We start from the raw sequence: 17,219 nt of genomic DNA on the forward strand, positions 1-17,219 counted from the left end.
TGATGGCTGGCCTGAAGAGCCCTAGTTCCCAGCCTGCCTCCTTCTGCTACTGGCCTAGTTCCTGGGCAGACCCCCCCTTCCCCACCCTCACCCCTCACCACCATCAGCAGCACCACCACCAGGACCAGCCAACTGCTCTTTCCGGACTCTCTGGACTCTCTGTGAGGATTGGCACACACAGGGGATGTAGTGGTAGGTGAGCGCTGGACAGGGAGCTGAGAGTGGTGGGCAGAGCAGTGGTGCCCAAAGATGTCCACGTCCTAATTCCTGGAATTGGCTGAAATGCCACCTTGCCTGGTAATGCGGAAGGGTGGTTAAGGTTATAGGTGGTTAAGGTTACAGGTGGTTAAGGTTACAGGCTGCTATGCATCCGACTGAAGTGCACAGACTCTCTCTGTGCGTTTCCCGGGTCAGGCCGACCCGCCTGTGCTGCCAGGGTGGCCATGTTGACTGTACCTGCCTGATTCCAGGGAGCACCATTAGCGCGACTGCAGGGTGCTGCAAGCCCCTGTGCTTGTGCAATGTTGACATCCTGCTAACAACCACTCAGATGAAGATGGAGAACATGCCAGCAGGCTTGGACCCTCCTTTTGCTCCAGGACAATCATGTCCCCATCCCTGGTCCTCCTGAGGTAACTGATGTCCTCGTAATGGTTCCTGATAACCGTTCACTTCCTTTCAAAGGTTAACATTCGCTATTTAATAAACAACCCTTCCAAAGCTATAAAAGATAAATGGCATGAAATCAAATACTATGTATATTTGTAAAACACACTCTGAATATAAACACAATTGTAAAAGCATAAGCCTCCAATGTGATAAGTAATTATTAAGTGGTCAAGTCATGTAACACTACCCAGGGGAAGAAAAGGTACATTCACCTCCAGAAGTCCCATGCATGTCCCTTCCCGTGAAGGAAGCCAATGGAAAACTGCATTCTGCATGACTCCACTATATGACATTCTTGAGAAAGCCCTCCTATAGGGACAGAAAACAGACCAGTGGTTGTCAGGGCCTGGGGGTTGAGAGACGTGAGGAATTTGGGGGTGATGAAAACGTCCTATGTTTTGGTTTTGGTGGTGGCTCTGTAAGGACTCATGAGACCCTGTGTGTAAATTATATCTCAACAATCCCAACTTTTTAAAGACATTGTAAAAAAGTACATTGCAAAAGAACTCTTATACCTACTACTTTGATTCTGAATATGCTATCACAATTCTCTCCTATAATCTGTTAATGTGGAGTATTATATTACTTTACTTTCTGAAGTTAGATCAAGTTTGTATTCCTGGGATGAATCCAGTTTAGTCATTGTATATTATGTACTTTCCTTCTTATACCCATAGGGTCCATTTGCTAATATTCTGTTTCTGACTCTTGCTTCTATATCAGGAGTGTGTGGTTGACCTGTGATTTTTGTTTCTCAAACTGTCCTTGACAGGATTTAGCATGAAGGTTATCTTAAAAAAATGAATTATGGAGTGTCCCTCCTTTTCTACTTTTCCAAAGGTCTGTGTCAAATTAAACATATTTATGCCTGACGTTTGTCAGAATTCAGTGGAAAAGCCTGGAGTTTCTTGTGAAAACCGTTTTTATTTTTTTCTGTTGCTGTATTTGTTGATGGTTGTGGAGTGATATAGCCTGGCTATTCCTTTCTGAGTCAATTTGGGCAACTTATGTTTTTCAAGACATTGGCCACCTTTTTCTAAGTTTTGAATTGGAATAAAATGGTCCATAATATCCTCTTCCTCCCCAAATTTTTCCTTTGCCTTACAGATAGGTGCAAGAAAATTGCAAAGAACATCCATATATACTTCACCCAGATCTCTCTTCTCTTTTCCCCTCTCTCTCTCTCTCTCTCTCTCTCTCTCTCTCTCTCTCTCTCTCTCTCTCTCTCCTTCCCTCTCTCCCTCCCTCTCTCTCTCCCTCTTTCTCATATTTTTAGTTGTTTCATTAAATCATTTCAGTTACTTGTCCCTAAATACTTCTGCTTGTATGTTTTAAGAAAAATAATTGTCTGCTCTAAAATCTTTTTTAAAGTAAATCTTTATTCAGATTATTACAGTTGTTCCTCTTCCCGCTCCCATAGCTCTCCTCCACCCAGTTCCCATCCCACCCTCTGCCCTTACCCTTCCCACTGTCCTCATCCATAGGTGCACGATTTTTGTCCAGTATCTTCCTGCACCCCCACACCCCTTTCCCCCCAAGAATTGTCAGTCCACTCCCTTTCTATGCCCCTGGTTCTATTATATTCACCAGTTTACTCTGTTCATCAGATTTTTTATTCACTTGGTTTTTAGATTCACTTGTTGATAGATATGTATTTGCTGTTCATAAATTTTATCTTTACCTTTTTCTTCTTCCTCTTCTTAAAGAATACCTTTCAGCATTTCATATAATACTGGTTTGGTGGTGGTGAACTCCTTTAGCTTTTTCTTATCTGTGAAGCTCTTTATCTGACCTTCAATTCTGAATGATAGCTTTGCTGGATAAAGTAATCTTGGTTGTAGGTTCTTGCTATTCATCACTTTGAATATTTCTTGCTACTCCCTTCTGGCCTGCATAATTTCTGTTGAGAAATCAGCTGACAGTCGTATCGGTATTCCCTTGTAGGTAACTGGGTTTCTTTCTCTTTCTGCTTTTAAGATTCTCTCTTTGTCTTTTGCTCTTGGCATTTTAATTATGATGTGTCTTGGTGTGGTCCTCTTTGGATCCCTTTTGTTTGGGGTTCTCTGTGCTTCCTGGACTTGTTAAGTCTATTTCTTTCACCAGGTAGGGGAAGTTTTCTGTCATTATTTCTTCAAATAGGTTTTCAATATCTTGCTCTCTCTCTTCTTCTGGCACCCTTATAATTCGGATGTTGGTGCGCTTGAAGTTGTCCCAGAGGCTCCTTACACTATCTTCATATTTTTGGATTCTTTGTTCTTTTTGCTTTTCTGGTTGAGTATTTTTTGCTTCCTCGTATTTCAAATCTTTGACTTGATTCTTGTGATCCTCTTGTCTGCTGTTGGATCTCTGTATACTATTCTTTATTTCATTCAGTGTATGCTTAATTTCTAGTTGGTCTTTTTTCATATCCTCCAGGGTCTCACTAAATTTGTTGGTGGTTTCTAGAAAATTCTTGAAAAACCTTATAACCATGGTTTTGAACTCTCTATCCAGTAGTTTGCTTTCCTCCATTTCTGTCATTTGTGACCTCTTTCTTGGTCTCTGCATTTTTTATGTTTCCCTGCGTTGGTAGAGTGGCTTTGTGTGCTAGGTGTCCTATAGGGCCCAGTGGCTCAGCCTCCCCAATTACCTGAGGTGGACACTCTTGCTGCACCCCTTTGTGGGCTTTGTGCACTGTCTTGTTGTAGTTAAGCCTTGATTGTTGTAGGTATCACTGGGAGGAATTGACCTCCAGGCCAATTGACTGTGATAATCAGCTGTGTCTACGGTGGGAGAACTTCTGTGCTGAAGACACCCTTCTTGGGCAAGACTTGCTTCAGTGGGGCTTTGGTGCTCACTGAGTCTTCCCCCTGAGTGTGTCCCTTATGGATCTGTGGAGTTGTAATCTGGATGGTCCCACTCTGACCACTGGGAACACTGGCTCTTGGATCACTAAGGAGGTGCTAATTTAGCCTCTGCCTGAGGCTCCCCAGCAGGAGCTACGAAGAGATATGCAGATTCCCCTTCCTTGTTTGGAGTTTGGAGGTGCCCAAATGAGGCCCACCTGTGAAGCAATGCAAGCTGCTGTGGGGCCTTGGGCCTTCTCTTGGAAGTTCTGGGTCTGTCTGCGGCAGTTTGTTAGGTAATTTTCAGATTGCAAAGGGCCAGGGCATTCATATGCAAAAGCCTCTACTGCAGCTTGGGTGTGGCGGGGTCTCAGGGAATCAACAGGGTGGAGCAAGCAGCTATGGCTTATCCTCAGCCCTGCCCTAAGGGGCCCCACATCTCAGTGTTCTGGTAATTGCTGCAAGCACCTCTGAGAGAAAGCCGCCCTCAAGTTCCGAGTTCTCCCCACTGTCAGACAGTCCAATTTCTCCCCGTAGAGTCTGGGTCCCCAGAGACTTCCCGGAACTGGAGTTCAGAGTAGTCGGGGGCTTGTGACTCCCTCCCAATTCAAAAAGACAACCACGTCCTCAGTTGTAAACCCTTGCCGCGTGCACCTCCGTACCTCTGCACTTCCGCAGCTCCTCTGAGTCTCAGTGTGCTTTTCTCTTTTCTTCTAGCTGTAGAATTTCCACTCAGCCAGCCTTCCTGTAGTTCTGGATGATATCAGTTTTGTCTTTTAGTTTTGTTTTTGAATTTGTTGTGGGAGGCAGCAATTTCCGGTGTTTACCTATGCGGCCATCTTGGTTTCCAATCTCTGATCTGCTCTAAAATCTTTTTTTTCCCCCATTGGAAATGTTCTTTTTTTTTTCCTTTTTTTTTTTGCGTAAAGTATTACAAAGAGTATTACATATGTCTCCTTTATTTCCCCATGCCTTGACAATCCCCAGGCCTCCCCTACCCCCCAGTGTCTTATGTCCATTGGTTATGCTTATATGCATGCATACAAGTCCTTTGGTTGATCTCTTACCCACCCCCTTCCTGCCCTCCCACCCTCCCCAGCATTCCTGCTGTAGTTTGACAGTCTGTTCGAGGCAGTTCTGCCTCTGTATCTATTTTTGTTCAAAAGTTTATAATGGTCTTTATTATCCAGAAATGAGTGACACCATGTGGTATTTTTCTTCATTGACTGGCTTATTTCACTTAGCATAATGCTCTCCAGTTCCATCCACGCTGCTGCAAATGGTAAGAGTTCCTTCTTTTTTACAGCAGCACAGTATTCCGTCCTGTAGATGTACCACAGTTTTCTAATCCATTCATCTACAGATGGGCACTTAGGCTGTTTCCAGAACTTAGATATGGTGAATTGTGCTGCTATGAACATAGGGGTGCATATATCCTTTCTGATTGGTGTTTCTGGTTTCTTGGGATATATTCCCAGAAGTGGGATCACAGGGTCAAATGGCGGTTCCATTTTTAGTTTTTTGAAGAAACTCCATACTGTCTTCCATAGTGGCTGCACCAGTCTGCATTCTCTCCAGTAATGCACAAGTGTTCCTTTTTCTCCACATCCTCTCCAGCACTTGTCGTTTGTTGATTTGTTGATGATAGCCAGTCTGACAGGTGTGAGATGGTACCTCATTGTTGTTTTGATTTGCATATCTCGGGTGATTAGTGACTTTGAGTATGTTTTCATATGGCTCTTGGCTTTCTGAATGTCCTCTTTTGAAAGGTGTCTATTTAGGTCCTTTGCCCATGTTTTGTTTGAATTGTTTATCTTCCTTTTGTTAAGTTGTATGAGTTCCCTATAAATTTTGGAGATTAGGCCCTTATCAGATATGACATTGGCAAATATGTTTTCCCATGCGCTGGGTTTTCTTGTTGTTTTGTTGATGGTTTCTTTTGCTGTGCAGAAGCTTTTTATTTTGATGTAGTTCCATTTGTTTATTTTCTCTTTAGTTTCCAATGCCCTAGGAGCTGTATCAGTGAAGAAATTGCTTTGGCATATGTCTGAGATTTTGTTGCCTTTGGATTCTTCTAGAATTTTTATGGTTTCCTGTCGTACATTTAAGTCCTTTATCCATTTTGAGTTTATTTTTGTGTATGGTGTAAGTTGGTGGTCTAGTATCATTTTCTTGCATGTATCTGTCCAATTTTCCCAACACCATTTATTGAAGAGACTGTCTTGACTCCATTGTATGTTCTTGCCTCCTTTGTGAAATATTAATTGAGTGTATTGGTTGGGGCTGATTTTTGGGCTCTCTATTCTATTCCATTGATCTATATGCCCGTTCTTGTGCCAGTACCAGGCAGTTTTGAGAACAGTGGCTTTGTAATACAGCTTGATATCTGGTATTGAGATCCCACCTATTTTGTTCTTTCTCAGGATCGCTGCAGCTATTTGGGGTTGTTTTTAATTCTTGATGAATTTTTGGAGATTTTGTTCTAGGTCTGTGAAATATGCCATTGGTATTTTAATGGGAAGTGCGATGAATTTATAGATTGCTTTGGGCAGTATGGACATTTTAATGATGTTGATTCTACCAATACAAGAACATGGTATGTTCTTCCATCTCTTGAAGTCTTCCTCTATCTCTTTTTTCAATGTCCTGTAGTTTTCTGAGTAGAGGTCTTTAGTTAAGTTTATTCCTAGGTAGCTTAATTTTTTTGGTGCGATGGTAAATGGGATGGCTTGTTTAGTCTCTCTTTCTGCACATTCACTATTGGTGTATAGAAATGCCATAGATTTCTTGGTGTTAATTTTGTATCCTGCTACATTGCCGAATTCTTTTATTAAGTGTAATAGTTTATTGATGGAGTCTTTAGGGTTTTTTAAGTATAATATCATGTCATCTGCAAATAAGGACAGTTTTACTTCTTCTTTTCCAATTTGGATGCCTTTTATTTCTTCTTCTTGACTAATTGCAATGGCTAATACTTCCAGTACTATGTCGAACAGGAGTGGTGAGAGTGGGCATCCCTGTCTTGTTCCTGTTCGTAGGGCAAATGGTGTTAGTTTTTGTCCATTGAGTATGATGTTGGCTGTGGGTTTGTCATATATAGCTTTTATTATGTTGAGGAATGATCCTTCAATTCCCACCTTACTGAGAGTTTTTTCAAAAATGGGTGTTGAATTTTGTCAAATGCTTTTTCTGCATCAATTGATATGACTATGTGGTTTTTTTCTTTCAATTTGTTTATATGATGTATCACGTTTATTGATTTGCGGATATTGTACCATCCTTGCATCCCTGGGATAAATCCTACTTGGTCGTGGTGTATGATCTTTCTGATGTACTGCTGGATCCAATTTGCTAAGATTTTGTTGAGGATTTTGGCATTTATGTTCATGAGGGATATTGGCCTGTAATTCTCTTTCATTGTGTTGTCTTTACCTGGTTTTGGTATTAGGGTAATGCTGGTTTCATAGAATGAGCTTGGAAGTGTTCCTTCCTCTTGGATTTTTTGTAGTAGTCTGAGGAGAATAGGTTTTAGTTCTTCCTTGAATGTTTGGTAAAACTCCCCTGTGAAGCCGTCTGATCCTGGGCTTTTGTTTGCTGGAAGCTTTTTGATGACTGCTTCAATTTCTTCCATACTTATTGGCCTACTGAGATTTTTAGATTCTTCCTGATTAAGTTTTGGAATGTTGTATTTTTCTAGGAATATGTCCATTTCCTCCAGGTTGTCTCGTTTGTTGGAGTAGAGTTGTCCATAGTATTTTTTAACAATCATTTGTATTTCTGTGGGATCTGTTGTTATTTCGCCTCTACCATTTCTGATTTTGTTGATTTCGGTCCTTTCTCTTTGCTTCTTGGTGAGCCTGGCTAGAGGTTCGTCAATCTTGTTTATCCTTTCAAAGAACCAGCTCTTTGTTTCATTGATTTTATGTATTGTTTTTTCGGTCTCTTTGTCATTTACTTCTGCTCTGATCTTTATTATCTCCTTCCTTCTGCTCACTTGGGCTTTTCTTGTTGCTCTCTTTCTAATTCTTTGAGCTGTAGATTTATATGATTTACTACCATTTTTTCTTGTTTGTTTAGATAGGCCTGTAGAGCTATAAACTTCCCTCTCAGGACTGCTTTCATTGTGTCCCAAAGGTTTTGGATTGTTGTGTTTTCATTGTCATTAGTTTCCAGGATGTTTTTAATTCCTTCTTTGATCTCATTGGTAACCCAATCAATATTTAATAACGTGCTATTCAGCTTCCAATATCTGAGTATATTGAGTTGTTTTTGTTGTAGTTTATTTCTAATATTAAGGCCTTGTGTTCTGAGAAGATGCTTTTTATGATTTCAATCTTCTTGAATTTGGGAGACTTTGTTTGTGACCCAATATGTGGTCTATTTTTGAAGATGTCCCATGAGCCCTTGAGAAGAATGTATAATTTGTGGCTTTGGGGTGAAGTGTTCTGAAGGTGTCAACGAAGTCCATCTGATCTAGTGAGTCATTTAGGATTGCTGTTTCTTTGCTGAGTTTTTGCCTAGCGGATTTATCCAGTGATGTCAGTGGTGTATTAAAGTCCCCTACTATGATTGTATTGTTGTCGATCTGTCCCCTGATATCTTCCAGGAGTTTTCTTATGTATGTGGGTGCTCCTGCATTGGGTGCATATATGTTTATCAGGGTTATATCCTCTTGTTGTATTGATCCCTCTAGTATTATGAAGTGGCCTTTCTTATCTCTTCTTATGGCCTTCACTTTGAGGTCTATTTTGTCTGATATAAGTATTGCTACCCCAGCTTTTTTTTCATTTCCATTTTCCTGAAAGTTATTTTTCCATCCCTTCACTTTCAGTATGTGTGAGTCCCTTCTAATGAGGTGGGTCTCTTGTAGACAGCAAATATATGGGTCTTTTTTTTTTTTATCAATTCAGCCACTTGATGTCTTTTGATTGGACCATTTAGTCCATTTACGTTTACAGTTATTATTGAAAGGTACTTGTTTGTAGCCATTTCAATTTTTTTGTGTGGCTGTTTTCATTCTGGGCTTTTTAGTTCTTGATTTTACACCAGTCCCTTTAGCATTTCTTGCATTGCTGGCTTGGTGGTGATAAACTCCCTTAGCCTTTTTTTGTCTGTGAAGCTTCTTATTTCCCCTTCAATGTTGAATGATAGCCTTGCTGGATAGAGTATTCTTGGATTCAGTCCTTTGCTTTGCATCACTGTGTAAATTTCTGTCCATTGTTTTCTGCCCTAATGTGTTTCTGTTGAGAAATTATTTGATAATCTGCTGGGGGATCCTTTGTAGGTAACTCTCTGTTTCTCTCTTGCAGCCTTTAAGATTCTGTCTTTGTCTTGTACATTTGCCATCATTATTATGACGTGTCTTGGTGTGGGTCTTTTGGGGTTCATCTTGCCTGGGGCTCTCTGTACTTGTGTAACTTTTTTCTTCCCCATATATGGGAGGTTTTATGACATTATTTCTTCAAATAGATTTTCTAATCCTTGCTGCTCTTCTTGCAGCCCTATTATGCGTATGTTACTTCGTTTTATGTTGTCCCGAAGCTCCCTTAGGCTCTCCTCGTGCTTTTTAATTTTTTTTCTCCAGTTGCTGTTCAGATTGAGCTTGTTGCTCTGCCTTATCTTCTAATTCACTAATTCGGTCCTCTGCTTCTTCTAGTCTGCTATTGAAACTTTCCATGGTGTTTTTGATTGTAGCTGTATCACTTTTCATTTCTTCCTAATTCTTGCATAGGTTGTTGATTTTCTCATTCATCCGGTGAATGAATTGTACAACCATTATTCTGAATTCTTTTTTTGTCATGTTGCATGCTTCAACTTCATTAATGTCCTTTCTTGGTGACTCCTCATTGTCTTTCTTCTGGGTGTTGTTTCGTCTCTTCATTCTGATTATCTCCCGATGGTTCAAACGTCGAGTTGCGTGGGCCTGGGCCGTGTTCAGTGGGAGCCACCCACCACCCTAGTGTCACTGAAGAGCTCTGACACTAAGATGTGTGGTTGTTGTGGGTTGGTGGGAACCAGGCTCGCTCAGAGTCAGTGTTGTCAGCGGTCAATGTGGCCTCGTATGCACCCTTAGAATCAGGGACCCTGCCTGCACCATGCTGAAACAGAGACCACCCTGGAGCGTGTTGAAAACCAGAGCCCCCTAGCGTGCACCAGGAGTCAGAGTTCCCCAGAATCCAGTATCAGAGTCTCTGTTGCTTTGCGCGACCTTGCCTTGAGAATCAGGGTCCCTGTGTGCCCTTGCACCAGGAATTGGAGTCACTGGCTCTTAGTATGAATGCACAGGAAATCAGGATCTCAGGCGCAGGTGAAAAGAAACACAGTCAAGTCACTGGTGCTTGGTGCTGCCTCCTGCCCAGAGAATCGGGGTCCCTGGGCCTGTGATACGTGGTACAAATTCCTGGTGTTCGCGCAATTTCTCCCAGCCCAGGGCTCAGAAGCCAGCATTGCGCCTAGGCTCAGTTCCTGGGGTTTGTGTGTTTGCTCCCAACCCAGGGCTCAGAAGCCAGCAGTGCGCCTAGGCTCAGTTCCTGGGGTTTCTGTGTTTGCTCCCAACCCAGGGCTCAGAAGCCAGCAGTGCGCCTAGGCTCAGTTCCTGGGGTTTGTGTGTTTGCTCCCAACCCAGGGCTCAGAAGCCAGCAGTGAGCCTAGGCTCAGTTCCTGGGGTTCCTGCCTTTGCTCCCATCCCAGGGCTCAGAAGCTGGCAGTGCAAGTAGGATCAATTCCAAGGTGCTTGAGCACTTCCAGGCTAAAGTTCCTGGAGGCAAGGGGTGGGTCTATCAGTTAGTTACTCTGGTGCTGCCCTCAAGCCTGCAGGAAGGGGGGATGGGCTCTGTTACTCACGGATCTGCAGCGGGGATTTCTGAACTTTTGGTGTCCGCAGGTCTGTAGCTGTGGTCACAGGTCTCTGTCCCCAGTGGCTGCAGGGTCCTGGTTTGCGTCTGAGATCAGACTGGGTGGTGCTGAGGCCAGGATCCTAGTCTCAAGCAGCTCTGTTTCCCAAGATGGCGTGGTCGCTGTGCCTGTCCTGGCCGCCCAGGAGTGTCCGCGCAGGGAGCTGGACTCCGCCGCCTAAGACTGCCCGGTTTAGCAGCCCCTTAGAAGACCTGCAGAATCTAACTGTCCCTAGCTCATACACACACACTGCACGCGTCCACACACTCCTCTATCACTTCCTTGCGCTCTCACACTCTCTCCCTCCCTACCTTCCTGCTGGTCGCCATTTTGGAAGTCTCTGCTCTAAAATCTTAATGCAATTTTCACACTCAGAAAATTTGACATTGAGATGATACAATTATTATCCTCACTCAAATTTTCAGATTATCCTAATATCATTTTTATCTATTTATTTAAAAAACTTCTTTCCCCTCAAAGACCATGCATTGCATTCAGTTGTCGTGTCTCTTTAGTGTCCTTGATACTCGAACAATTTCCCAGAATTCTCTTATTCTTGCATGACATTGACATTTTTGAAGGTCCAGGTCTGTTGTTGCTCAGAAAGCTTTGGTTGGAGTTACAGTTTCTGATTCCTTCCTCCTGTTTTTCCCTTTGTTTTCTTCTAAGAGTTTTACATTTTCAGTTTTTACATTTAAATCTTTAATCCACTTCAAGTTAATTTTTGTGAGTGGTGTAATTTCATTCTCTGCATGTATTTATTAAGTTTTCTAACAACATTAATTGAAGAGACTATCTTTTCTGCATTGATGGTTCTCAGTTCCCTCATCAGATATATTTTGACTGTACGTTCAAGGGTTTATTCCTGAGTTCTCTATTTTGTTCCATTGGCCTATGTGTCTATTTTTATTTTTGTTAATCCTCACCTGAGGATATTTTTCCATTGATTTGAGGAAAGAGTAGAGGGGAGGGAGGGAGAGAGAAAGAGAGAGAGAGATTGAGAGAGAGAGGTGAGAAAGACACAGTGATTGGTTTCCTCCCACCCATGCCCCGACCAGGGCCAGGGATTGAACCTGAAACTCAGGTACCCTGTCCTTGACCAGAAATCGAACTTGAGACTCTTTGGTGCATGGGCCGCCACTCTAACCACTGAACAATACAAGCCAACTCTATGTGTCTATTTTTATGGCAGTACCATACTTTTGATTAGGATAGCTTTATAGTAAAGTTTGGTCATTAACTATGAGGCCTCCAGTTTGCTAGAATATTCAGTATTGCTTTGGGCATTTGGGGTCTTTTGTGGCTCCATATAAATTTTAGGGTTGCTTTTTCTCTTTCTGTAAAAAAAAAATACCATTTGAGGTTTTTTTTAACCTTTATTGTTTAAAGTATTATAGATGTACACCTTTTTCTCGCATTGACACCCCTCCCACTTCCCACTCTCAACCCCTCTCCAAGCCTTCACCCCACCACTATTATCTGTGTCCAGAGTTATGCCTATCCTATATAATAAAAGGCTAATATGCAAATTGTCCCCTTGATCAGAGTTCAACCTGGAGTTCACCCAGGGAGTGGGGCCAGCTGGCCAACTACCTGCAGCCCCTCCCCCAGGCTGGCCTGGCCTGATCGGCCCAATTGGGGTGGGCCAGCTGGACCCCACCCATGCACAAATTCATGCACTGGGCCTCTAGTAGCATATAAGCTCTTTGGTTTTTCTCTTTCCTCCCTCCACTTCCCTATGAGGATCCTCAGTCTGTTAAATGTTTCCATGTCTATTTTGTTTGTCAGTTTATTTTGTTTGTCAGTTTATTTTGTTCATTAAATTCCACATATAAATGAGATCATATGATACCTGTCTTTCTCTGACTGAATTCTTTCACTTAGTATAATACTCTCTAGGTCCTTCCACGCTGTCTCAAAGGGTAAAAGACTCCCCCCACCTTTTCTTTTTACAGCTGTATATAGTATTCCATTGTGTAAATGTACCACAGGTTTCTCACTCATCTCCTGATGGGCACTTGAGGTTTGGGAGTATTCCTTCTTTAATATTTTGGAAGAGTTTAAGAAGAATTGGTGTTAACTGTTTTTTAAATGTTTGGTAAAATTCACCAGTGAAACTATTTTTGGGATTTTCTTTTTGGGGAGTTTTTTTTATTATTATTATTCAATCTCCTTACTCATTATTAGTCATTTGTTCATATTTTCCATTTATTCATGATTCAGTCTTGGTAAGTTGTATGTTTCTAGGTATTTCTCCATTTCTAGGTTATCCAGTTTAATGGTGCATAATTGTTCATAGTAATCTCTCACAATCCTGTTTTCCTGTGGTGTCAGTTGTAATATCCCCTCTTGTGTTTCTGATTTTACTAATTTGCATCCTCTTTTTTTCTGAGTTAGTCTAGCTAGGTTTGTGAATTTTGTTTAGCATTTCAAGAAAAATCCAGATCTTAGGTTTGTTGATCTTTTCTCTTACTTTTCTGTTCTTCATTTTATTTTTTCCTGCTCTGATCTTTGCTATTCCCTTCCATTGCTATCTTTGGACTTAGTTGGTTCTTCTTTTATTTGTTCCTTGAGGTATAAAGTTAGGTTATGTTTTTAGAGATCCTCCTTGTTTCTTTTATATATATATATATATATATATATATATATATATATATATATATATATATAATTTATTGCAGAGAGGAAAGGGGAAGGAGAGAGAGAAAAAAACATCAATGATGAGACAGAATCATGGATCAGCTGCCTCCTGGACAACCACCACTGGAGATCAAGCCTGCAAACTGAGCATGTGTCCTGACTGGGAATTCAACCATGACCTCCTGGTTCATAGGTAGATGCTTGACTACCAAGCCATGGCTGGGCTCCTTGTTTGTAATGTAGCATTTATTGCTATGAGGACTGCTTTTGCAGTATCCCATACTCTTTGGCATATTGTGCTTCCATTTTCATTTGTTTCAAGATATTTTTCAATAGGCATTTTAACTTCTTTTTGACCCTTTGGTTGTTCATGAATGTGTTGTTTAGTATCCACATATTTGAATTTTCTAGCTTTGCTCCTGTTATTGATTTCTAGTTTTTGGTTGTTCATGAATGTGTTGTTTAGTATCCACATATTTGAATTTTCTAGCTTTGCTCCTGTTATTGATTTCTAGTTTCATATTATTGTGGTCAGAAAAGGTAATTGGTATGATCCCAATCTTATTAAATTTGCTTAGACTTTGGCTAGGAGGAAGAAGTGGCATCTGACTGTCAGCAGCTGCAGTAGTCTTGAGGGGCAGTGGCTGAGCTGCTCTCTGAGAGCCAGTCCCTTGGCCAGGTGGTCAGTACTGGGGCATGGCATCTTGAAGCTACAACCTGAGCATCCTCTACAAAGGTCAAGCACAAGGTGGTGCTACTCAAAGCTACCTATGAGGCGCTGTCCTTCAGCTTCTTCCAGTGGACTAGTGTTCAGAAATTAATGACCTTCACAAGTCAGCTGATTGGGGAATGTTTAACAAAAGGCAGCAGAGCCTCTGTGAAAAAACAAGAATATCTGTGCCAAGTCTCATGGGAAGCAACAGTCTTGCAGGAGTGGTCATGCTGGCAGTGCCCATCCTGGGTGGTTTTCACCTTGTTGGAGAAGGTGCTGGATGAGTTCTCCAAGCAGATTGACAGGATGGAGTTGGATCCCCTGCTACCATCCAGGATGCAGCCCTGGATGGCTACCTTAGTACATACCAGAATCCCTGAGAAGCTGACCTCATGAGTAAAGTGCAGGCTAAACTAGATGAGACCAAAATAATTCTGCACAATACCATGGAGTCTTTGTTAGAATGAGGCAAGAAGATAGATGACCTGGTGTTCAAATCCAAAGTTCTGGGAATACACTCTAAAACCTTCTACAAAATGCCTGGAAACAAAACTGCAGTCATGTGACTGAAGCCAGCAGAGGCCCCTGTGCAGCAAAGTCGCCTTCATTGAGATTAGAACTGCGGCTCCAGGAGAAGCAGAGCTGCCATGTAAAGGCCCGGAGTGGGGACAAACTGTCATCTTTTACTTTGGAGCCACTGGAAAGGGACCTGGGGTGGGGAATGTTTAAACTCATATGTCTAGTAATTTTTGAAAAGATAATTTGGAAAACATAAACTGTTAGTGACTCTTGCAGATGCCAAAGGGCGTATTTCTAACCATGGGACAGTCCTGGGCCCTTGACTGTGTGGCACCCTGATTGTGTGGAGCCCCTGACTATGGTGCCTCTAGAGGTCAGAGAAACACTCTATTGATCATCAGACGCTTTTGGGTTTTACTTGTACATTAACTCTCTTAACACTCCAGTAAGTGGTGTGGTCCTGAACCACAGGGCTGGGGTAGGGGTGGCAGAACACACACTTGGTTCTCTTGTGAAAGGCATGTAGGGCCACTGGGGGTGGGGATAAGCAGGGCATGGGCCAGCACTTCAGGGCCAAGGCCATGATGATGCAGTCACTGGGATTCACAAATTTGAGATGTGGTTTGTATTCCTGCTGAGATTGACATCCACCAAATTCCACAGGATACCTAAGAGGTATTTGCGGGTAGGAGGGCTGGGGGTAGGAAGGCACTTTGGCCTTGAATGTATGGCAACAAGATTGTCTTGGCAACCACCTGGGACCTGTTTGTCTTAGCTAGTACTTTTCCTGTAGCCACCATTACTGGGCACCAAGAGTAGGTACCAGCTGACCTAAGGACTCCTAACATACCACTGTCCACCTGTGGTCTGAGCCAGTGCCCCACCCCCCAATGCCTGACCCCCTGCAGGAGCACTGCTTCCCCTACCCCCAATAGCAGAATGCCCAACACTGGAAACAGGCCAGCAGAGCAGCCCAGGTGATGACTCAGGAGTTCCCAGGCCCCTTTTGGCCTTCCTGGTCCCTCAGGTCCTACTGCCATGTTCCAATTGCCTCCTCGTACCCTGCTGTGCTGCCTGAGAACACAAGCTCAAGATGCACCCTTGAGACTGGTCCCCATTAAAGCTTCTGCAGGGGTGTGGTCTCATTCTCTAGAATCCTTTCCCAAGCATGCTGGTTCTTGCCCTACCCCACTACCCCAACAGGAAGTGAAAGCAGCCATGATTTCTCTTGCTTAGGCAAGAAGGTGGAATCTGCATGGTTTCTGAGTACCCCACCCATAGCAGGTTTACCTGGGGGCTGCACTTTTTCTCTGGGCAGTGTGCTGGCCACAGGACTTGGGTGCCCCTAAAGTAGCCTGCAGGTGTGGTTTTCCTACTACCATACACACCACAGGAAGGTGTAGACCAGCCTTCTCACTAGTGCCCAAGATGGCTGTGACCCCATTTAAGAAGATTGGGTCATGTCTGATTGTTCTGCTTTGGAGGATGATGGGGAGGAACTGGAGGGTGTGGATTAGGGAGAGGAGAAAGTGAGGGTGGGGAGGCAGGCTCAGGGCCTGTGCCATCATTTCCCCTGCTCCTGTTGTTCTAATATTAACTCATTTGGCAAACATTATATTTTAATAATTGCTGCCTGACTTTTCTCTGTGTTTTTATCTGGATAAAGTTGTCTTTTGAAATTCAAAGGAAAGTTTTGGTTATTCTTGTTTTCTTACCTATCAGGTGATCTATCTTGGAGGATATTCTGTATGCACTAGAGAAGAATGTGTATTCTTCTGCTATTAGATAAAACAGTGTGTATATTTCTGTTAGGACCATTTGATTTGAAGTATGGTTAAAGTCCATTTCCTTGTTGATTTTCTGTCTGGATTATCTATCCATTGTGGAAAGTTGAATATTGAAGTCTGCTACCTACTATTATTGTATTATTGTCTATTTTTTACTTTAAAATTGTTAGTATTTGCCTATATATTTATACAGTGCTTGCTGATACTGTGTGCATATGTATTTTCTATCATTATGTCATTAACTGACCACTCCTTATCATTATATAATTATCATCTTTGTCTCACTTTGTCTTGAAGTCCATTTTATCTGATACAAGTATGATCATCCTTGCTTTCCTTTGTTTCCCACTCACATGGAAGACCTTTGCCACCCTTTCACTTTAAGACCATGTGTGTCCTTAAAGCTGAAGTGATTCTCTTGTAGGCAGCATAGAGTTGGTTGTTTTTCTTTAAATTCATTCATCCACTCTATGCCTTTTGATTGTGGAAGTAAATCCATTTACATTTAAAGTAATTATTAATAGGTAAGGACTTACTAATGCTATTTTATTATTTATTTTCTGCCTGTTTTGTAGTACTGTAGTTCCTTTCTTACTTTCTGGTTGCTTTTCCTTGTGAGTTGATGATGTTCCATAGTAGTATGATTTGATTCCCTTCATCTTCTGTGTGAATGTGCCACATCCAGCAGCTAGGGTTCAGGATCTGAAGAAGGGGCCATGCACAAATGAAAACACTAGACAATAAATATGAATTTAGAAGGCATGGGGGCCAGGCAGAAACTTCCCTCTAGACAAGATGCTCCCTGAAGCCCTGGACCTGTCAGCTTTTATTAAATTTAGGTACACATCTTGCCCTCAGTTAGGCATGGCAATCTAGTAGCAGACAGACTATTTCAAAGGTCAGTAAATATAAGTAAAGATTTACTTTGAGAGTATTGGGTCAGGAAATTGTTTCGAGCCACCGCTATCTCGACAGAACAATCAGTGTATAGCCCTTGCTAAAACTCAAGGTTCATCAACCATCTGAGTTCCCTGTTGCACTTTCAGGATAGTGTTTGACAATGGATGGCTTCCTGAATCTCCCCATTTTTGTTTTCTTAATAAATCTTGAAAAGTATATGCCATCTGTAGGGCTTGAGTCCTTTTAAGACTCTTCATTCCACATCTGCAGACT

General features: G+C 42.2%; 1 pseudogene; it reads left to right on the forward strand.

The window, feature by feature from the left end:
• The first annotated feature begins 606 nt into the window (after nucleotides 1–606).
• On the forward strand, nucleotides 607–14,306 carry LOC132224617 (synaptobrevin homolog YKT6-like; annotated as a pseudogene).
• The last annotated feature ends 2,913 nt before the right edge of the window (nucleotides 14,307–17,219 follow it).

The sequence above is a fragment of the Myotis daubentonii genome, chromosome X, assembly GCF_963259705.1.
Source record: "Myotis daubentonii chromosome X, mMyoDau2.1, whole genome shotgun sequence".
NCBI lineage: Eukaryota > Metazoa > Chordata > Mammalia > Chiroptera > Vespertilionidae > Myotis > Myotis daubentonii.